Here is a 23,783-nt window from a genome sequence, read left to right on the forward strand (position 1 = left end):
AATATATGAAAAAATGAGGTACTATTCTTGATTATACTCCATACTCCATACTTTCCATAACTTAATGGAAAAGTGGATTGAGGGTAAACCAGGGACACTAAGTAACCTTAGTGTATTTGGCTCAGTTGCTTATGCCAAACATTTAGAAAAAAACCTCAAAATTTGACAAGAAAATTAAAAAACTTCAGGTGATAGGATACTTGAATGGATATTGGCTCTGGAATAAAATTGAAATACATGATAATTCCTCAAGAAGCTTGAACAATCTTGACAGCACTTTAACTCTTGATAGCCACAGTACTTCACAATGAAGCAGGAATGCTTTTTGCTCACTTCCCATTTCATCACACAGAATAGCAAAAAGTCGGGATTGCTTGGGCCTTGACTTAATGAAAGTTACAACCCTCAGTTCATAGCACGAGCACCATCAGTCGCCCGTCCAATCCTTTTTGTCCGTTTTATTTCATTATCTGTAATTAAATCATCGATATATTCAAAAAATTTTTCCCCTGTTGGTTTTGACTATAAAGACTTGCAAAAAAGCAGTTCTTCTTTTATGCTTTAATTGGGTTCGAAACCTAACACAGGCTAATAGATAAGCAACTTCAGTACTTTCATCAAGTTAATATGAAAAGTTTGTTTTAAAACAGAGTGAGCTGTTCTATTTTTAGCTATCAAAACGAATAGGCGATATGATGCAATTGTAGCTTGTCTATTTTGCTCACCAGAAATTGATGTTTTCATTACTGAGTGTGACTTTAAGAATAAGTTCGAGTAAGAGGTGAGAATGCTTATCATTTGAACTGAACTTGAATGTTACAATCATACATAATTTCAAATTGTATAGGTATGAAGAAATTGAAAATGGAACTGAAGATACCTACAATATTAAACTCATGGAATGAACGTTAGATTGGATTGCACAGTGACAAATTGACAAGTGTAAAAGAAGCATTAAGAAAACGAATGGCAATATCAATACTGACAACTCCACATCAGATAATACTTTGAATGGCTAATGAAAATGCTAATAGAAAACAAAATGGGGAAAGTGAATCGAATAATAGAGGTAAATATTTAATTACAATAAATATATGTAAAAACTTATGATATACATGTTGTTTGGTTGATTGTACAATGAATCGACACTGAGAACATACACACAGCTGCCGAAAATTTGTTGAATGAACATATTACAAAAGTAAAAGTGCTTAAAAGATACTATGAAGGTAAGAAGAATATTCACATTGAGAAATCCAAGACATGTACTACTATTACAACACTTACTATTACACTGTCTGACGCCTGTTTCGATGTTCTCCGTTAGTCTCTATCTCTTTTGTACAAAACAAAAAAATATTACCGAGTATAATTTGATTTAAGATCGTCAGTTGATTGAATTAGTAAACTCACTCTCTACTCAATAACAACATTCTGAGGGCTAATGTAAAAGGCTTTTCTTGGGTCATGGGATGGTTAAAAAATGTTTTTGATGAATTTAAATTTGAAAAATCTGTCCCCACTTTCATGAATAAATTCGACGCATTTTTTTATTAAATTAGTTTTTCGCTACCACAAAGTCATTGCGAAATGAAGTACCCAAGGTCCCTTGCTTCGGGTAATTCATCAGTATTCATGTTTGTTTCCTGTTTCTTTTTTATTGGATCTTCAATACCAGTGACAACATTAGAACATTCTTCTTGTTGGTTACAAGGTTAGTCTTATTCTTAGAAGCACTTAAAGTTTCAAATGAGTGTAATAATTCAACTTAGGAAAATTTAGATGAAGCGGCTCTTTCAGACATCGTTGTAAAATACAGAATATGCAATAAATATGCATGTTGATGAGTTTGATTTACACAATCTAAATGCTTTTAAGAGGTTGGCAATATCTAATAATAATGAATGAATCACCTCTTCCCAAATAGTATTTACAAAGCGAGATCGATAAGTCCACTTTTTGAATTTCTCGCCTGCCAACTGAAACAGCAACACTGCACATATCAATATGCAGTGTTGTTTTATTACTATATCTATACACCAAAAAATTGCTAACAATAATTTATTCAAACTGCTTAAGTTATTTAAACAACTTTTTTTATTATTATTAAATATATTGATTAAATCTGAATAACTATATGTAAAAAAAAACTCGCGTGAAGAACAGCAAGGGCACGGAGGTAAACGTATCAGTAGTATGGGAGTTCAACAAGATTTGAAATTTTTATAAAAAAATTCATTAATATCTTATATGAAAGAATAATCTAAATACCTTCAATTTCAAACACATATATAAACATTTTTCTTCAAAACAATTAGAAAACACAATTAAGATTTTTACTTCACCAAAGGGTTTGTGATAACCTTTTCAGAATGTAAATAAATGATTCTGTTAATGTAAAATGATCGGTTAAACTTACATTTTGGTCCACATTTATTAGAAGCACATTTTAAGCATTCTCCAAACCAACCATGGCATCTTAAATTCAAGTAGTCACAAAAATCTACTTCTAATTTATTTTCATAAGATGTTGAAGGCATTTACAAAAAAAATGCCTTGAATTTATTCATGGAAGTGGGGACAGATTTTTAAAATTTAAATTCTTCAAAAACATTTTTTAACCATCCCATCACCAAAGAAAAGCTTTTTACATTAGCCCATAGAATGTTGTTATTTGAGTTTATCTACTCGAAAGTAGCTTTTTCATATATTCATTTTATATAAAAACACATGATTTGTTAGGATTTATTCAAGTGATACCAAAATTTAAATTGTCCACAGTAATCAGTACAAGATGAGTAATTATTGAACTTACCACTGAATTTGGAAGTTGTTCTAATTCAATCTGAGTAATGATAGATATGTAATCAAATTACATATTTTGTTCAATGCCTTTAGTGAGTTTACTAATTCAATCAACTGACGATCTCAAATGAAATTATACTCGGTAATATTTTTTTGTTTTGTACAAAACACATAAAGACTAACTGAGAACATCGAAACAGGCGTTAGGCAGTCGAATAGTGAGTGTGGTAATAGTTGTACATGTCTTGGATTTCTCAATGTGAATATTCTTCTTATCTTCATAGTATCTTTTAAGGACTTTGTGATATGTTCATTCAACAAATTTTCGGCAGCTGTCTGTATGTCCTAAGTGTCGATTCATTGTACAATCAACCAATCAACATGTAAAGTACGAATCACTAAGAAAATGCCACAGGCGTCATCAACTAGTTATCGTCTGCCTCACTTTAAAATATTCCTTCTCTGTCGCATCAGACTGATATACCAGTGGCGTAGGTTCTTATTTAAATAAAAATTAATGCAATTCGCAACAAAACATTTATTAGATTAAAAAATACAAAAAAAATATATTTTAAAGATTTAAAAATATATTACAGTAGGATATTACTTAGTTAATTATATATATATATATATATATATATATATATATATATATATATATATATATATATATATATATACATATACAGTATCTTATAGAAATAGCAACTGTTTATTGCATAGAGGTTTGGTATGCATGGTATATTTATAATAAACGCAGTGTTTGCACGTGTTGAGTGTAATATTTTAACTATGTCGTTAATTAAAAAAAAACATTATTCGCTATCAGAAACTAGAGTCGAACATCCTAGTCAATCCTCTAATAAGCTATCAGTATCCTCGCTGTTTTTGTCTTCACTTTCTTCCGATGAACCCGTGTTTACTGTAAATATTAAGTGATCTAGAGTGTGGTCTAAGATGTGCTCTTTCTGTATAAGGTCATTCTCATATTTTTAAACATGTTGGCAAATATTATACCACTCTTGTTCCGATACCTCCTCAAATTTTTGCCTAGCGAGTGCCTCCGTAACGGTTAGTTTAAATGTTGTATTGTGCGCAGCTACCCAATTTTTTACTAATGCCCAGATTTTTTCGATCGGGTTTAGTTCTGGATGATAAGGAGGTAAACGTAGTACACGGTGCCCATGTTGTTGTAACAGTTCGTCTAGTTTGTACTTTATGGAGAAACGAAATTTATTATCTAAAAAATGCGGTATAGTTAAGGTTTTGTTAGTTTGGGGTCTGCTGGTAATCCATTTTTTGTTAGCCAGTTTAACACTTCTTCTTTTTTAGAAGCCGTCGTAATATGTTTTTTATTGGTACATTATGGTATGCTGCGTTGTCTATAACGAGGACGGACCTTTCAGGCAGATTCGGCAACAATTGCTTTTGAACCCATGTCATGAAATTTTGATTATTCATATCTTTATGGCAATCACCAATTTATGTACCTGCAAAAACAAACAAGTATATATAGTAAGTAAATTATAATTCTATTGGTATATGACAAGTAGGTGGTAAGTGCTATGGTTTATCGCAATTTAAATGCAATTGTACAAAAAAATATTTTTTCTATTCTGGCTAAGTCTGGTCGACACTGGAATCTGAATTCAGATATTGACATTAATATTCATAATTTTCGGTATACGATATGCCGAAATATCGATATTTTAGTCATCACTAATTCTATTTTAAAAAATACAAGTATTCAAACTCACCTGATTTAAATATAAGTAATCAGTTTTTTACGAATCCTTTTTTTCCACCAGCATGTATTATAATCAGCCGTTGGCCTTTAGAGATTGGCTTCTTGATTCCTTTTAGAGTCTTATCATACCAGCCCCTGTCTTTAACATGGCTGCTCTGTATGTAAGTTTCATCAGTATAACATATATTGCGGCCTCTGGTGAGATACGATCCAGCTTTCTTTTTTAAGTGTTACGTATTTTTTTCGGCGATGAAAAGATGTGCTTGGCCCTCCCCACTCAACTTATTGAACTTCTTTTGATATCTTCTGAAAAGTAGACCTTGACACCCCAGTAGCAGCTAGTGCTCTTTCCCTGAAATATTAAAATATGTTAATATTCTAATTTAAAATATGACACTCAATAAGTAGGTGCCTATATAAAAATGTGTAAACTCTGCATTTCTTCAACGTACTTCTCGAATTAAATCTCGCTACATACCTGTAATTTTTTAAAGGAATAGTAACTCCTTCATCTGCCTCTTTTTCCATGAAATTAATAATATTGATTATGATTTATCGCGTATAATAAGACCTTGCTTTCCAACTTTTTTTGCGGACATTATTTAAAACGATTTTGCCCCTAATGTTCAAAAATGGCGCTATCTGTAGAATAAACTATGGCAGAGACTAAAAATAACACCGAACAAAATAAATCACACTATCTACTGAACAATGAACAATACTAAATGCCGAATGTCCGATGTTCGGTCGGTTATGCATCTGACCATAAGCGCAAATTATTTACCGTACTTTCCTTCCTAAGTAAAGGCTTGGCAACATCGAAGAGAGACTCGCAATGGTAAGAGATCCATGGTTACGCGACGACTTACCTTCGAATTCTGATTTGGACCAAGCGGCAGTCGTGCAGCGTTGCCAGTCTATTTAGCACTTGCATTTCTATATGAAAAATACCGAACAATCGTAAAAAAACGCCACTGTCACATAAATGGGATAGGCCTAAGAGAGAAGGAAATTATTGCGGACTTTGTCAGTTATGACGCGTCTGGCCTTTTCTTAGCTGATTTGTACTTTATACAATAAGTTTTTACATATATTTATTGTATTTAAATATTTACCTCTATTATTCGATTCACTTTCCCCATTTTGTTTTCTATTAGCATCTTGATTAGCCATTCGAAGTATTATCTGATGTGGAGTTGTCAGTATTGGTATTACCATTCGTTTTCTTAATGCTTCTTTTACACTTGTCAATTTGTCACTGTGCAATCCAATCAAACGAAGACTACGAAGAAGAAGAAGAGGAGAAGCAATAAATAAAAGAGAAGGAGGACGAATTATAAGGAGAATAGCAGAAAGTATGGAGTGTAGAGAAGGAGGAACATCTCTTATGGACGGTACGTTTAAAATATGGTCTGAATTCTGTAGGGATAATACGTGGCGCTGATTGTACTATGGGATTGAGATCTGAAGTTAGACACTTACTATATCTGAAACTAGCTTCAGATTCTATAAACTAACGAAAACAGAATATTATATAGGTGGTGAAAAGAATTAAACAACGTTTAAAAATATTAAAAAAATAGTAAAAAAAGAATACAAAAAATCATGGTGAAAACTTGTTGTATTTCTGGATGTATAAGCAAGTCTCTTTAGTCATGTTTGAATCTGTTAGAAAGCAAAATTCATTAGAGGAAAATCAATAATTATTTATCCATGTGATCCAATATGATATTGAAGTAAAGTTTTATAGAAAATTTCATTGACTTTCAAAGATATTACAAAATTTGTACTAACTTTAAATGTAGCTTTCAGAAAATCAAGAAAACCTGCACTATCAAACGGTTAAAATAATAAATGACGATAAATTTTCAAAGGTATAAGGTTTAAAGTAAAAACTAAGCAGTAATTTAATTTTAATTAATTTTAATAAATATTTCGTAGAAGCTAACCATCAATGTGCGAAAGCCTTTTCAACAGTTGGACAATCGTATTAACATTAGAAAAAAACCAGCGTCAACATCAATCGAAAAGATCTCGCCTTCGCTGATAAAAATCCGAAAAACTGCAAGTTCTGACGATAAATATCCACAATTTATTTCACATAAAACATCATTAAATAGTAGACAAGTTTTTTTAAATGAAATCGATTCAAACAATGTTAGTTAAAGCTTGATATATGAGTAGGTTCATGATTGAGGTATATACCAAAATTTTCTATAGATCCTTAATTTTTTTCCAGACTCCTAAGAATATTAAGGAATTGTTGGACTCTTTTTTGAGTGTGATGCCTGAGTATTGGTATTATATACTTCATGATATCCAATTAGTACTAGTTTATACTGATCCCTTTAGGGAAACCGAAAAACTTCGCGTTTTTATACAAGATGATTTTTCAATAATGGTAACTATATGTTCTTTATAACTCCAGCTTTACGGTCGTAATTATTTTTAATCATCAATTTGTATTTGAAGTAATAGTAATTGTTTTATAATTTTCTTAGGTTTCATTCAAGAAGAAAAGACAACTCAGCTTAAACTTGAAAGTTACTACTTCTGCAGATCTTTCTAAGCTTCTTGAAGAAGTGAAGCGAACACCCGTTTGTGAAGGAACAGGAATTGAAGAAACGAGGTAAAGTATAGACTTTAAATTTTTAGCTGCTCAACCAATAAATATCAACACTCTAATGTTTCATTGTAAATAGTATTAATGCAATATTAATGCAATATTTTTGTAGCGTCTCTGGAAATTGTCCCGGTCTCATTCTGAACAATTATAAACGGCTACCACGGAATCCGAGATGTTTTGCATGCCGCACTCTTCGTGATCGACTCTTCTCTAAAGCAGCTAGACAGCGTACTGCTGTTTTCATTATTTTAAAATAGATAAATTATAAAAATTTAAGTAAAACAAAACAAACACGTGAAAGAATTAATAAAACATCTCAAGAAATTAAAAAGTTATGGGACTTTGAAGTTGCTCTTGCAAGAATAATTTTATTACACGCGGAGCTCCATCGTGTGACGTCATTTGACCTAAATGACGCAGCACGTATTCGCTGAGTACGTACGAATGTATTGTTGTGTAGTTGCTTTCGCCGTTCGATTCGCATTTTGTTTATTACCCGATGGCAGAAGTTAAAAAAAATGCCTACAAATATTGTATTGTTCCTATGTATCAAAGCACAACAATTAAAAATCCTAATAAATTTTTTTTTCGTGTACTAAATAATATAACAAGGAAAAAGTGGTGCAAAGTAATGAAGCCTGATTTAATTGGCACTAAAAGCACTAAATATGTGTGAAGATCATTTTGATGTAAGTGACTATTAATAATAGGTGCCTATTTCTGATCGATATAGCTATTGAATCGTAAGTAGGTCCGGAATAACTTATTCAGTAAAAATAACTATAAATTTTATGTAAATATATTTGTTATTTACTTCATATGTATGTAAGTACTGTGAATATCTAATTTATTTACAGGTTGAAAATGACACAGAAAATTTAGTTAAACATCGACTGGTTGGGGGAACATTGAAGTTAAAAGCCAACATATGTCCTCATAAATTTGATTGTCAAAAGGCGGTGAAACCTCAAAAAAAACGAGTAGCGTATGGAAAAAGACGTCGAATTGAATTTTATCTATCTATTATCAAAAGAAGTAGCGTCGACTTCAAGTCAATCATCTTCGTTTCAATCTTTTGAAATGATTGTGTGTGATGAAATGGAGTTAGATGAAATAGAGGATCCGCTACCAGAGAGCATTATTTTTACAGAATCAGATAATCATCCCAATAAAAAGAGAAACAAAGGAGTTCAAGTAAATATGAAAACGTCACAGAAAAATCAAGCAGTGCAAACAATTGTAAGGAGGAACAGTGCGAAAAATACCGGAAATAAATACTCCCAAATTGTTTATGAATCTCCTCAGCACTCTCCATCGACAATATCGATATCTTCTCAAAGCAGTTCCCAATCAAAAGCATCAATATTTTCACTGAACAATACAAGTTCAGCTAGCTCCTTCTCAAACACAATCAAGCCTCAATATTGCAATGATACCATAAACAAAATAACTAAAAACGTTATTTTTTATATAGGGTTGCCACAAGAGATATCATTGAAGAAAATTCGTTTAGACGATTCCTATGTACATCTGGCTATAGATTTTGATATTTCTAAAAGCTCAGAAAGTAAAATATTCTATAAAACTGTTTTCTTAATAGCTGACCGAATGAAACAGTTAATATATTTTCCACCTATCGAAGAAATTCGTGAAAAGTTACCGATATCTTTTAGAAAGATATCGGCAACTCGGAAACTAATACTTGAATGATTCGTGGTGCGGTGATATTGAATAGGTCAAATGACGTCACAGGCGAATCAGAAACCACAGACGATCCGTACTAAAATACGTAAACTTCAATAATTTATTTCTAAGTCATTTATAGATGGATTTCAAAAATTTTTTCATTGATTAATTACTTTTGATCTATATTTTAAAACCATCACGTTAAATATAATATTAACAACATCATGAAACTTCTACATTATAGATAGTATTTCCTTCAAGAAATAATCCATTGATGATTTGCAGTTATTACAAATACAATAAACGGTTGAATCACCTCTTCCTGTAGTTTTTTGTATCTTTCGACCAAATGGATCAAATTGCTTATTTTTTTCAATGCCTTTAGTGAGTTACTAATTCAATTAACTAACCATCTGAAATCAAATTATACGCGGTAATATATTTTGTTTTGTACAAAACACGTAGAAACTAGAGAACATCGAAACAGGCGTCATACAGTGTAATAGTGAGTGTGCGTGGTAGTAGTAGTAAATGCAGCACACAAATTGTTCTCACGTATTTTATGAAATAATCATCACTTTTCCCCTTTTGTTTTCTATCATCATCTTTATTAGCCATTCGAAGTATTATCTGATCTGAAATTGTCATTTGTTTTCTTAATGCTTATTTGACACTTCTCAATTTGTCACTATGCAATCCAATCAACCGTTTATTTCATAATTATATATATTCAGATTTGAGATCATTATTGAAGATATCTAAGGCTCCATTTTCCGATTCTTTTCATACTTATACAATTCGAAATTATGTATGATTGTACCATTCAAGTCCAGAAAGAAATCATGCTCATTTACGTTTCAAACGATAAGCATTTTTACTTCTTTTGAACATAATTTTCCTCATCATGGCTCTTCACATAATAATGTGAATTATTCACAATAATAAATTGATGCAATTGAATATTTTGTTTTTGAGCTAAGTGGTTTTTAAAATGTTTATTTTGCCAATCTATTACGAGATTTAAGAATGTTAAATAAATCATTGAAAATTAGTAGAAATGCATCTGTAGCACCGGCATTATGGAAATATGTATTAATATCTGTTCTCGATAAATAATGAAGAATATCTATTGTACTTAAAATTTTGGTTGCCACTTAACTCTCATAGCTATTATGGTTGAGTGAGAATGAAAAAAAATCTAGCTGCTCAGTAACCATCACAAAATGCCGTTACATTGTTTTCACCTGTGCACTGATAAATTTCGCAAATCATGCAACTTGGAATTTCGTCAAAATGATCCAATTACAACTCTGGTTAGCAAAAAGATATCGAAATAAATTATATATCGTTAAAAAATCTACACTCTAGCGATGTTTATAAAAAAACAAAAGCTTCCTATCACCTTCACTTTTTTTTTAAACGCATAAATTGTTATAATAATATGGATATTTAAGATACTTTAAAAGTTATGAAGTTATAACTTCTTGCATTAGTTAAAATAAGAAGATACATGAAAATCAGGAAAATGGAAGAAAATAAAGTGAATTATTAATGAAATGAGTCGTTTTAGAAAATATCTTGTTTAACAATTCAAAAATTTTCAAAGTAAAATTGGATTGGATGTCAGTAATTTACAAAAAATTTTTGTCATAATAGTATAGCAAGTCAGCAATGTAAAAAATGAGATCGAGAGTTTTTATGACATCTATATATATTATTAAGGAATCAATCCGATGAGTTTTTAAAAAAAAAAAAGGATTATGATGCAATGACGTGATAAACTCCACTTTAGTAATATAAAAAATGAATTTTGATCTTCTGCATTAGAAGAGAATCTATAAAAAATACATCGTGGGAAAAAGAAGACATGTACTAACAAAATTAAAAGGAGTAACAGAAAGAGGCATATTCAAAATTATACTTATCTACAATTATTCTATATATCTCATAACAGTGGAGGGTGACACAGAGTTGAAAAGCTAAGAACAAATGTGCGAAAACATTTAGAAATACGGTCCCCTCAAAATTCTTTATACATATAATTAATATCAAATAGATACCTTCCATACGACAGCTGTAAGCTGTAGGTGTACGACACCTACATTTTGATGTTTGGGACTTTTTTTGAAAAGAATACTTTTCGTTCTCCCAACGTTTTTGCTTCAATTAGAATGATTTGATAACAATATACTTTCAACTGGTTGTTGAGGAGCTAAAAAAATAAAACATAAGTGTGTGGGTATGTGTCAGTAGAAACGGCATTACCTCACCCAATTCAAACAAACATGTTTCTTGAATATTCAACAACTTTAAAATACCTTTGACATGGAGTACAATAAAACATTAAGTTGCATTACAATGTATTCGCTAAGCTAAATTTACACTCAACCATGTCATATGCATGCAGGACTTTTCAAGAAAATTCTTCATTAATCATTCAGTTTCATTAGCAGATATAGTGTTGAATTTGTACAAAGTGATTAAAGTGATGAAATGGTAAGTGACTTGAAAGTTCTTATGTAAAAACTGGTAAGACAATAATTTGAAATAATGATGAAAACATGACATTGCTAAAGTTATTTTTTTCAGACTAGTATGAGATTTTCAAAGGAAGTCACCTAAAATACTTAACAAATTATATGATTTAATATCAAATATTGTTGAGCAACTACTAATTATTTTGATTAAGAGTAGATTTATTGGAAAACATTAATATTTAGAGAAATATCAACTCATTTTTCATCAATTCATAGTAAACTATAAGTTACTTATTCTTTACAATTGGGGTAGTTTCTTTAAAGAATTTAACCAAACAAAAATTACTCAATATATTATTTTCTTACCTCAGAAATATGAATAAAACAAGTAAGATGGGTCAGAACAATACGAGGATCTTTTCTATCACATATTCATTGTGCAGAAATACCAAAGTTGCAATTCCATAAGGTAGGTACTCTAAAGCTACTAAAGGTCTCCATGTGAATCCATCCAAATGCTTCTATTAAATCAATCATTATATATAGGTAAATATTCAAAAAAAAAGTGTTGTTGGGGATTGTTTTATCAAATTTCCAAAATTTTTACCTAAATGATAAAATCACTGCAAAAGTCTTCAAAACCGGGTAGATGCGGTTCTCTAGTTGCTACTTCGATAATCCAATTACTTTTTTCTGTAACTGGACAGTAACAGACATTACAATATAAACTTCCAGGCCCAGTTCAGATCAATTGGTGAATATGTTAGAGTATGTACAATTCTTTTTTATTAGAGGCCATTTTGGTAAATAAGAAATCACGCTCCTTTACCTAAAAATAAATTATTAGTAAACTACTTCCAATATTGGTGTAGTGCTTATACTTAAACATAAGTAAGTTTTCCAACTAGATACCAATTCCGTTCCTACATTATAATGAATTACGAAGTTCTTTTGTTTGAAACTTTGCTTTACTTTGATCTTGAACGAATAAAAAAGATGAACCCAGCTGACATGTTTGAATATAATTGAAGCCAACTTACAGTAAACCTCAATGTTGTCAAATTTTACAATTTTTTGTTTATTATCTGGATGCATGTTACGTTTCAAAAATATTTATTTATACATCGTAATATTATTAAAAATTAATAAGAATCTGGCTCTAGTTCTCACTAAATTTGGTTAATTGACAATATTTCCCTCAATTGATCTAAACAAAGATGAAGAAAATAATTTTGGCGAGAATGTTTATGAAAAAATATAAGGTAGTCAACATTGCTATGTAACTGTATTCGTTTATGCTTTTGTTTTAACTAGCATAGAACGTTTGAATGAAATAATAACAAATACTAGTTTTATTTGAATACAAATTTACTATAGACATGTACCAACAAATCTTCGAATCAGCAAATACTTCGAAACATAAAACACACTGAAGTAGCTTGTGTGCTGCATTTACTACTACTGCTACCACCGCACTCACTATTATATGTCTGACGCCGGTGTCGATGTTCACCTCTAGTTTCTATGTGATTTGTACAAAACAAACAAACAAACAAAATATTACTGCGTATAATTTGATATCAGATGGTTATTTGATTGAATTAGTAACTCACTAAAAGTACTGAACAAAATATGTAATTTGATCCATTTGGTCGAAAGATACAAAAAACTACAGGAAGAGGTGATTTATAAGATATCAACTGTTTTTGGTATTTGCAATAACTGCAAATTATCAAAGGATTATTTCTTAAAGGAAAGACTATCTATAATTACTCAGACTGACTTAAAACAACTTTCAAATTCAGTGGTAAGTTCAATAATTACTCATCTTGTACTTGATACTGTGAACAATTTGAAATTATTATTATTATAATTATTTTCTAGTTTATGCTCTTTGAAAAATAGCAAATGAATGCTCTCAAATTTTTTCGATAATAATATAAAGGGATTCGTATAGAACTGCTTTTGTTACTTGCCATTTTTCTTGATTAAAAAGTTTCTTATAATGAAAAATCACATTATTAACTGAAGTTAATTTGAAATTAGAATTTTCTCTATATAGAAAGATTGTTTCTGGGTTGGTATAATAGTGTTCGTTTCTATAATTGATCTTCACACAGATGTTTTTGTAATCCATTTACTTAACACACTTTATCTGTCTTGATTAAACTTTTCAATGAATATGTAACTAACTCCTAATTTTGATGTAAGGACAAAAATAATTATTGAAAAATGTGAAGTTATTTTGGTTTTCTAGAAAATTCCAGTGTAACAGATTTTGTATAGAAATTTCAAAACTTTTCAGGTCGGTCTGGTGAAAACATCCAAAGCGACCAACATGAATTTTTAAATATAGTTATGGAATTGTTGATGCCATTGAATTTGAAGAAAATTTGTCAGGTTTTGATTTACAAAAGCTTTTGAAAATTTTTTAAGATTTATACATCATAGAAATGCATAACTCAATAAATAACTTGATATTAATGAAGATGCAAGAGCCAGGAAGTGTGAAAAAAGTGAGAAAATTTGTTGATTTAAGTCCAAATTCAGAATCAAATAACAATACTGAAGTGAATGTAGTGGAAACGCCAGTCCTTCATCAAGTAGATTTGAGGATGAAAATACCAATTATAAATATAGTAATTTCTAAATTTGTCTGTAGGAAAATGTTGCATCTGGTGATCTGATAGAAAAAATCAATCGCAATCAAGCAGAATCAAAAAATGGAGATATAAAGTTTTGGATAGGCTTAGAAGATGAAAAATATACATTTGAGGACACACAGTAACTGAAATTTTAAAATGATATGAGTAGTTCAATTGATACTCCATCAAATTAGACATGAACGCTGATTCTTCACAATTACAACCAGATTTTGTGAAATTAGAATAAAACAATTGGATGATCTATGGAAACTAGAGTTCGAAATAAACTTTGATCAGATAATGTACGCCAAAAGCTCCGGGATTAGAATGTTCTATGACTTTGTTCAATAACAGTCGATCAGATCCGGGTAATTAAATTTTCATAGATAGTGAATATTCATATCATTATATTTGTAATTTGGATTGTAAATAAAGTGAATTTGACTTTTATTTTGCATTGATTGATGTCTTATACCTTGTTATTTTAAAACTAAAACTATTTAGATGATGTTTCTGTTTGCCAATGAACACGAGAATTGTTCAGAAAATGGGAAAGTTTTGAAATTAAGAAAAAAGAAAAAAAAAGATCGTTTTAGCACCATAAAAGGTTATTAGTTTTTCAACTAGAAATATTCAAGCAATTCAAAACAAAATTTGCTCCAGTCTCAACAACTAGGCCCTGTAAGGGTTCGTATTTCTATATCAAAATGAATCATTTATTGAAATCTCTCTGTGGTAAAGCATTGTCGGTCGAATAAAGAAACACCCTGTATTTACTAAGTTATATATAGATTATGTAAATTCCAAAGATAATAATCTTAATGTATTTTCTCAACCTCTAGGTAGAACTAAATTTGTTTATTTCAAAGAAGTTCTGTATATATTTTAGGATTTAGCTTTACTTCGTTTGTTTTATATGTATGTTTTAAACAATTTCAATGTTGTTCTATTTTATACTGTTCACTCCCCAATAGTGAGTGTGATAGTAGTAGTAGTAAATGCAGCACACAAATTGTTCTCACGTATTTTATGAAATAATCACTTTTCCCCTTTTGTTTTCTATCATCATCTTTATTAGCCATTCGAAGTATTATCTGATCTGGAATGCTCATTTGACAAAAATACATCGAGGAAAAAGAAGACAAGTACTAACAAAATTAAAAGGAGTAACAGAAAGAGGTATATTCAAAATTATACTTATCTATAATTATTCTATATATCTCATAACACTAAAGGGTGATACAGAGTTGAAAAGCTAAGAACAAATGTGCGAAAACATATAGAAATACGGTCCCCTCAAAATTCTTTATATATATAATTAATATCAAATAGATACCTTCCATACGACAGCTGTAAGCCTACATTTTGTTGTTTAGGACTTTTTTTGAAAAGAATACTGTTCCCTTTTCGTTCTCTCAACATTTTTGCTTCAATTAGAATGATTTGATAACAATATACAATCAACTGGTTGTTGAGGAGCTAAAAAAATAAAACAAAAGTGTGTGGGTACGTGTCAGTAGAAACGGCATTACCTCACCCAATTCAAACAAAAATGTTTCTTGAATATTCAACAACTCTAAAATACCTTTGTCATGGAGTACAATAAACCATTAAGTTGCATTACAATGTATTCGAACATTTGATTCGATAAATAGAAGCAAAGAGAAAAATTCTAAAAGTGTAGGGAGTATTAGATAAGTACACCAGAATATATATTTTTTATAACAATAACATAGGCAAATGCCAGCTTACACTTCAACATTCCAGCAAATCAGAATTGAAAATTAAGTGAGACGGGGATATGTGCTGTCGCCAGCCGCCATCTTACATATGTCCATTAACAACAAATAGAAATGAAGCATTTTTGCTATTTAAGCAGCATGGTAAATAAAAAAGAGGTACTGAAAATTATATCAAAAGAAGAATATTCTTGGTATAAAACGTTTTAAAGTCACTTCATTATATATAGTCGTAAAAAAGTATCTCAAGAACAACAAAAATTAAACTGCTTCATACCAATGTAAAACGTGTGTTATATATGTAAAATTCGTTGGCAAAACAGGATAAGTAATTAACACTTTTGGAACATAACTCAAATCAAAATAATTGGATGAAACCCACAAAACAGCACACAAGCATAGCGACCTCACCATTTCTTCACATCTACTGAAAAACTGCTAGATGCCATTTGCTCCATAGAGAGCTATATGTTGCTGTAGCTGTGTGATTTGCCAAAATATTAAATCTAGCTGTAGTACTTCGAATTTACACAAATACATTCCTTGAATATTGCCTGTGTGGCCTTGTTGTAGTTCTATATCAATTAAATGATGATATTCGCCTAATAGGTGAAGATCTACTATGATTTTCAGGCTATCAAGTCCAAGTCTAATTAGAGATTATTTTCTATACCTTTTAGGTGATAGTGTTTTGTATCTAATAGGAAATAGTGTCCTACATTTAATAGGTGATGGTCTACATATATGTGATCATGATGTACTTACTACAGTTATTATATGACGATTTCCATCATTAGTTGGTGCTTCTTCTGGTAAAACAATAATTGGAGATAATTATGGAAACATGACATTGCTAAAGTTATTTTTTTCAGACTAGTATGAGATTTTCAAAGGATGTCACCTAAAATACTTAAGGAACTATATGATTTAAAATCAAATATTGTTGAGCAACTACTAATTATTTTGATTAAGAGTAAATTTATTGGAAAGTATTAATATTTAGAGAAATATCAACTCATTTTTCATCAATTCATTGTAAACTACAAGTTACAATTGGGGTAGAGTTTCTTTAAAGAATTTAACCAAACAAAAATTACTCAATATATTATTTTCTTACCTCAGAAATATGAATAAAACAAGTAATATGGGTCAGAACAACGAGGATCTTTTCTATCACATATTCATTGTGCAGAAATACCAAAGTTGCAATTCCATAAGGTAGGTACTCCAAAGTTACTAAAGGTCCCCATGTGAATCCATCCAAACGCTTCTATTAAATCAATCATTATATATAGGTAAATATTTAAAAAAAAAGTGTTGTCGGGGATTGTTTTATCAAATTTCCAAAAATTTTACCTAAATGATAAAATCACTGCAAAAATCTTCAAAACCGGGTGGATGCGGTTCTCTAGTTGCTACTTCAATAATCTAATTCTTTTTTTGTAACTGGACATTAACAGACAATACAATACAAACTTCCAGGCCCAGTTCAGATCAATTGATAAATATGTTAGAGTATGTTCAATTTTTTTTTATTAGAGGCCATTTTGGTAAATAAGAAATCACGCTCCTTTACCTGAAAATAAATTATTAGTAAACTACTTGCAATATTGGTGTAGTGCTTATACTTGTTATTAAAAAAGATATTCAAATACTTGCCAACATCTTAAAAGCATTTAGCTTGTTTAAATCATATTCATCAACATAAACATTGTGGTGTGTACGTGAGCATTTTCAATTACACAAGTACATATAGGTATATTAAGTTCAAAACTCTGACATCAATAAAATGATGATTATGATGGCAAAATCAGATGAAAGAATACGACATGCAATATCAAATTACTTAGTTAAAGGTGTAGAAAATGTGAGAAATAATTGTACATACCTACTATAAGAATCAAAATTTAAAAAATATATACATTTTCAGTCAAAATTTACTTCATTACTTAAACTGTATTCACCTAATCTTCACGTATAAAACTTAAACATAAGTAAGTTTTCCAACTAGATACCAATTCCGTTCCTACATTATAATGAATTACGAAGTTCTTTTGTTTGAAACTTTGCTTTACTTTGATCTTGAACGAATAAAAAAGATGAACCCAGCTGACATGTTTGAATATAATTGAAGCCAACTTACAGTAAACCTCAATGTTGTCAAATTTTACAATTTATTTGTTTATTATCTGGATGCATGTTACATTTCAAAAATATTTATTTATACATCGTAATATTATTAAAAATCAATAAGAATCTGGCTCTAGTTCTCACTAAATTTGGTTAATTGACAATATTCCCCTCAATTGATCTAAACAAAGATGAAGAAAATAATTTTGGCGAGAATGTTTATGAAAAAATATAAGGTAGTCAACTTTGCTATGTAACTGTATTCGTTTATGCTTTTGTTTTAACTAGCATAGAACGTTTGAATGAAATAATAACAAATACTAGTTTTATTTGAATACAAATTTACTATAGACATGTACCAACAAATCTTCGAATCAGAAAATACTTCGAAACATAAAACACACTGAAGTAGCAATTTGTGTGCTGCATTTACTACTACTGCTACCACCACACTCACTATTATATGTCTGGCGCCGGTTTCGATGTTCGCCTCTAGTTTCTATGTGATTTGTACAAAACATATGATATCAACTGTTTTTGGTATTTGTAATAACTGCAAATTATCATTTCTTAACGGAAAGACTATCATTACTCTGACTGAATTAGAACAACTTTCAAATTCAGTGGTAAGTTCAATAATTATCATCTTGTACTGGATACTGTGAACAATTTGAAATTATCATTATTATAATTATTTTCTAGTTTATGCTGTTTGAAAAATAGCAAATGAATGCTCTCAAATTTTTTCGATAATAATATAATGGGATTCGTATAGAACTGCTTTTGTTACTTGCCATTTTTCTTGATTAAAAAGTTTCTTATAATGAAAAATCACATCATTACTAGAAGTTAATTTGAAATTAGAATTTTCTCTATATAGAAAAATTGTTTCTGATTTGGTATAATAGTGTTCGTTTCTATAATTGATCTTCACACAGATGATTTGTAATCCATTTACTTAACACACTATATCTGTCTTGATTAAATTTTTAAATGAATATGTAACTAACTCCTAATTTTTATGTAAGGACAAAAATAATTATTGAAAAATGTGAAGTTATTTTGGTTTTCTAGAAAATTCCAGTGTAACAGATTTTGTATAGAAATTTTAAAACTTTTCAGATCGGTCTGGTGAAAACATCCAAAGCGACCAACATGGATTTTGAAATATAGTTATAGAATTGTTGATGCCATTGAATTTGAAGAAAATTTGTCAGGTTTTCATTTACAAACGCTTTTGAAAATTTTTTAAGATTTATCATTAAGTAGATTTGAGGAAGAAAATACCAATTTTAAATATAGTAATTTCTAAATTTGTCTGTAGAAAAATGTTGCATCTGGTGATCTGATAGAAAAAGCCAATCGCAATCAAGCAGAATCAAAAAAGTTTTGGATAAGCTTAGAAGAGGAAGAATATACTTTTGAGAACACACAGTTACTGAAATTTTAAAATGATATGAGTAGTTCAATTGATACTCCATCAAATTGGACATGAACGCTGATTCTTCACAATTACAACCAGATTTTGTGAAAATAGAATAAAACAATTGGATGATATATGGAAACTAGAGTTCGAAATAAACTTTGATCAGATCCCGGAATTAAAATTTCCCAAGATAGTGAATATTCTCATCATTATATTTGTAATTTGGATTGTAAATAAAGTGGATTTGACTTATATTGTGTAGTGATTGATGTCTTATACCTTGTTATTTTCAAACTTAAACTATTTAGATGATGTTTCTGTTTGCCAATGAACACGTGAATTGTTCAGAAAATGGGAAAGTTTTGAAATTATAAAAAAGAAAAAAAAAAGATCGTTTTAGTTCCATAAAAGGTTATTAGTTTTTCAACTAGAAATATTCAAGCAATTCAAAACAAAATTTGCTCTAGTCTCAACAACTTGGTCCCGAAAGGGTTCGTATTTCTATATAAAAATGAGTCATTTATTGAGATCTCTCTGCGGTAAAGCATTGTCCGTCGAATATAGAAACACCCTGAATTTACCGTGTTATATATATTGATTATGTAAATTCCAAAGATAATAATCTTGATGTATTTACTCAACCTCTAGACAGAACTAAATTTGTTTATTTCAAAGAACTTCTGCGTATATTTTAAGATTTAGCTTTACTTTTAATACAACTTCAATGTTGTTCTATTTTATACTGTTCACTCCTTTATTGTATAAGCAGCTTGAAATTGTTGTTACTATCTTCTTGGGCTCCCCTTTGGTGGTTAGGTTAGGTTTTTGTGCCAAATGGAATTGGGCATCAAATTGATGGAAAGGATCATAAAAATGATTGTTAATATTGATAAACAATATAGTTCTATGGTCAAACCTGAAAAATGTGTTTCATATAGTTGACAGACTGAAGGTGGTGTCGAAAGCATGGTCGACAGAGTGAATTAAGTTTTTAGTTATTATTATAAAGAATTATTGTAGTCATTTTGTTCCAATAAATAATTTTATTTAACACACTCTATACAACGCACATTTAAACCTACCATTGGTTATGGGCTCAGAGGGAGTGTGTTAAAAGTGGAAAATTAAAAGAAGGTTACTATAATAAAAAGGAAAAAATGGCGAGTATGAAAAACAAACATGGAATCATTCCATTTAATGGAGATAACTTTGATAATTGGAAATTTCGGTTAAACTCCGTATTAAAAGCAATGGATTTAAGTGATATCCTAAAAGAAGTACCACAAAGCAATAAGAATGATGATTGGCAAAAGAAAAATAACAAAGCCTATATGGTGATTATACAAAGTGTAGCAGATACTCACCTAGAATATGTGAAAGAAACAGAGATAGCATATGATATGATACAAAAATTAGAGTCAATTTTTAGTAAAAAAGGTACATGTTCCAAATTTTATTTACTAAAAGAACTAATTGACCTGAAATATGAGTATGGAAAGAATATGCAAGATCATTTCTCAAAATGTGACAGAGTTTTTAGAGAACTCAAAAATTTAGGAAGCTCTTTTGAAGAATCTGATATGTCATGTTTCTTATTATTGTCAATGCCACAAGAATTTGAAAATGTAGTTACAGCATTACGAACCATGTCGGATGATGATCTCAAACTAGAATTTGTCAAACAAAGGCTTCTAGAGTTTTCAGTAAATAAAAAGTTTGATAAAAGTCTTAAAAATGTTGGCTAGGTGCCCTCTTCATTTAATGCAGCGCAAAAGGTACTGAAATGTTTTAAATGTGGTAAAATGGGGCACTTTGCCAGTATTTGTGGTATAAAATGTCATGTGTGTGGTAAAATGGGACATAAGGCGAAGCGTGTTTTAGAAATAAGAATAATAAACAGAGTCAAGACATCAATAGAGCTAGTTATTCCAAAACAGACAATGAACTTGAAGATGATTCTATAGCTTTTTGTGCAATCTCAGATTTTCAGACAAGCAAGACAGAATGGTATGCAGATTCAGGAGCATCACACCATTATGTTAATAGAGAAGATCTGTTGGTGAATATGCATAGATTCACAGAACCTAAAATAATACAGCTGGCAGAAGAAGGTAAGTTCATTGAAGCTACTTGTATCGGAGACATTGAAGCAGTAAGTAAAGTAGAAAATAAAAATGTGCCGATAACAATAAAAAATGTCCTATGTGTGCCAAATTTAAGAGTGAATTTATTATCAATCTCTTCAATAGAAAAAGCCGGTTTTGAAATTGTTTGTGTCGATGGTAAAATCATTATAAAGAAAGGAAAAACTGTGTTTGTTAAAGGCGCAAGATGTAACAATTTATATAAAATAATTTTTATGCATAACAATAATGAATTTGCAAACTTGGCAGCCAACAATAAAGATAAGCAACTTTGGCATTTCAGGTATGGTCATTTAAATTACAATTCACTTTTAAAAATTAAAAACTTGAATGCTTTCCGTACTACTCAAAGATATCTAGATCAAGTAGAGTACTACAGCTTGTACACACGGATGTTTGTGGTCCAATTAAACCAGTTTCTCGAAATGATAATTTATATTTTGTAACTTTTGTTGATGACTATTCCAGGTTTGTAATGGTTTATATTATCAAAAATAAAGATGAGGTATTTAGATGTCTAAAAGATTATGAAGCAAAAGTAGCATCTTTGTTTTGCACAAGAAGGATATCTAAAATTAGATGTGATAATGGCGGAGAATATCGTTCTAAAAATATTCAAAATTTTTGTTCTGAAAAGGGAATACAAATATCTTACACTCCTCCTTATACTCCTCAGCTTAATGGAGTTGCTGAAAGAATGAATCAGACCCTGATGGACAAGGCGAGATCTATGATAATCCAAGCAAACATGGACAAAATATTTTGGGAAGATGCTATCCTTGCAGCCGCCTATATTACAAATAGAACTCAATCATGCTTAGTTAAAAATAAAACACCGTTTGAATTATTTTACAATAAAAAACCCAATGTCGCTAATATGAAGGTGTTTGGTTGTATTGCATATACAAGAATTCCTGATTCATTAAGAAATAAGCTGGATGAAAAAGGTCAAAAATGCAGATTCATAGGATACACAGAAAATGGATACAAACTTTGGAATAAAGAAGAAAATAGAGTAATACATTCCAGAAATGTTTTGTTCAATGAAAGCTGTTTCTCTTTAGAAGAAAACAAAAATTGTAATATTCAAGCTGAAAATGAAGAGTTTGAAGATGAATATAGTAAAGAAAAAGAAGTAAAAAATCTTAGTTTAAATGAGAGAATTCAAGAATCAAGAGAAAATATTCTTGAAAATGTTGAAAATAGTACAGAAGAAGAAAGGCCTAAAAGACAAGTGAAGTTACCATTAAGATTCAATGACTTTGAATTAGATGTAAGTTGTTTAGCATTAATTTCCGAAATATCAGATGTCCCGAAATCATACACAGAAGCGAAGAAAACTTCAAATTGGCCAAGCTGGGAGAAAGCTATTGAAGATGAACTAAACGCATTAAACTATAATGACACATGGAAGTTGGTTGAAAGACCAGAAAATGAGGATATAATAAGCAACAGATGGGTGTTCAGAATTAAGGATGACGGTGCAGGTAATTTTAGTTATAAAGCGAGATTAGTAGCAAGAGGATTTGAACAAAATAATTTCAATGAGTTTGGACAGATACATGCGCCAGTAGCAAGGCTTTCCACTTGTAATAACCTAATCCTAATTTGTATTTGTAATAACTATGATTTACTTTTGGAACAATTGAATGTAAAAAACGCCTTCTTACATAGTAAAGTAAAAGAGAAAATATTCATGGAATTACCTGAAGGTCTTAAAGTAACAGATGCTGATAAAAATAAGGTTTGTATGCTAAATCGGGCAATATATGGACTAAAACAAGCACCCAAAGCTTGGAATGAAACCTTCAATGATTTAAAGGTAAACTTGAATTTTAAAAGATCAAAATCTGACTACTGCTTATATAGTTTCCTTGATCAAAGCATAAGATGCTACTTACTTCTGTATGTTGATGACATTTTGATTGAGTGCAATGATTCTACTTTTCTCAATCAACTTAAGTTAAAGCTATGTCAAACGTTCAAAATAAAAAAATGGATTAATGATGAATTTGATTTCTTAGGTATTAAAATACAGAGGAATCAGAAAAGTGGAGTAATGACTTTAGATCAGATTTCTGCTATCAACACCTTAGTAAAAAAATTCAATGTAGAAAATTGTAAGAAGGTCAAAACTCCTATCGAAAAAAATTTGAATTTAAAAAGATGTGAAGAAAGTCAAAAAATAAAATTACCTTATAAAGAACTTTTGGGGAGTTTGATGTATATAATGATGGGCACAAGGCCTGATATTTGTTTCAGTATTAGTTTCTTTGGGCAGTTTCAAGATTGCGCTAGTGACGAACATTTCAAACATCTTCTAAGAGTGCTCAAATATTTAAAGTTTAGCGTTAATTG

At 30.2% G+C, this 23,783-nt stretch overlaps 1 protein-coding gene across 1 annotated transcript in view; it reads left to right on the forward strand.

Moving 5' to 3' along the window:
- The window catches only part of LOC130903051 (matrix metalloproteinase-16-like), an 80,948-nt gene extending 61,273 nt beyond the window's left edge, over positions 1-19,675 (forward strand). The window contains exon 2 of the mRNA XM_057815317.1: positions 19,661-19,675. The gene's annotated coding sequence lies outside the window, so the exon portion shown is untranslated. The remainder of the gene's footprint in view (positions 1-19,660) is intronic.
- Positions 19,676-23,783: the final 4,108 nt, after the last annotated feature.

The sequence above is a fragment of the Diorhabda carinulata genome, chromosome Y, assembly GCF_026250575.1.
Source record: "Diorhabda carinulata isolate Delta chromosome Y, icDioCari1.1, whole genome shotgun sequence".
NCBI lineage: Eukaryota > Metazoa > Arthropoda > Insecta > Coleoptera > Chrysomelidae > Diorhabda > Diorhabda carinulata.